At 42.4% G+C, this 1,155-nt stretch overlaps 1 non-coding gene across 1 annotated transcript; it reads left to right on the top strand.

Annotated features, from left to right (window-relative positions):
* The first annotated feature begins 440 nt into the window (after positions 1 to 440).
* Positions 441 to 547, top strand: LOC141694861 (small nucleolar RNA R71). The gene has a single exon (XR_012564143.1). It is a non-coding gene; the product is annotated as a small nucleolar RNA R71 (small nucleolar RNA).
* Positions 548 to 1,155: the final 608 nt, after the last annotated feature.

Raw genomic sequence — 1,155 nt, 5'->3', positions numbered from 1 at the left:
AACTGAAATTAGGATGATTGCGGTTGTTGGGATGACAAGTGGCTGGCACAGGTTGCTGCGAACGCTGAAAGTTGCTCACAAACTTAGCTGATTCACTAGAAATTGCGTACTGATCAGTCTCATGGGCACCAGCACAAAGCTCATTGACACTAGTGATTTGATTAACTCCATAATTAGCCAAAGTGTCCACTTTCATCGTCAAAGCCTTAAGTTGGGCAGCTATAGCAGTTGCTGCATCCAACTCCAGAATTCCTGCTACTTTTCCCTGAGTCAGTCTCTTGGAAGGATTCTGGTACTCATTAGTAGCCATAAGTTCAATAAGTTCATAAGCTTCATCATAGCTTTTATCCCACAAGGCTCCTCCTGATGCTGTATCAAGTATGGGTCTAGAAGTAGCACCCAATCCATTGTAGAAACAATTAATAATCATCCAATCAGGCATGCCATGATGTGGGCACTTCCTTAGCATCTCCTTGTATCGATCCCAAGCCTCACACAGAGATTCTCCAGTTTGCTGAGCAAACTGAGTAAGAGCATTCCTGATTACAACAGTTTTCACCATAGGGAAGAATTTAGTGAGAAACTTTTGAGCAAGATCTTCCCAAGTGGTGATAGACCCCACCGGTAGAGAATGTAACCAGCACTTACCCTTGTCCCTCAGAGAGAATGGGAAGAGTCATAGCTTGATAGCATCTTCAGTGATATCATTGAACTTGAAAGTGTCGTAGATCTCGATGCAATCCCTGATGTGCATGTTGGGGTCTTCAGCAGGAGAACCCCCAAACTGAACTGAGTTATGTATCATACGAATCGTGCTTGACTTGATCTCAAAAGTGTTAGCCTTGATGGCTAGCCTGATGATGCTTGACTGAATGTTATTAATCTTAGGATGATAATAATCCATCAAAGCCTTAGAATTTTCTGCTTGATCTCCCATCTTTACTAAAACTGGTTCCTCGACCTTCTCTTCTTCTTCTACCTTCTTTTCTTCCTCGAAAACTTCCCTTCGAACCACCACAAGTTCTTCATCAGCTTTATCCAGAGTTCTCTTACGAGTACACGAACGCGTATGCATACACCCTCGCTAGAGTACCTGAAATAAGACAAGGAAATAGAGAAGTAACAATGTCCGAGTCAATAAACTTTAACAACCAT

The sequence above is a fragment of the Apium graveolens genome, chromosome 10 (assembly GCF_009905375.1).
Source record: "Apium graveolens cultivar Ventura chromosome 10, ASM990537v1, whole genome shotgun sequence".
Taxonomy (NCBI): Eukaryota; Viridiplantae; Streptophyta; class Magnoliopsida; order Apiales; family Apiaceae; genus Apium; species Apium graveolens.
The sequence above is the reverse complement of the archived record's forward strand: the minus strand, read 5'-3'. Positions and strand labels throughout refer to the sequence as shown.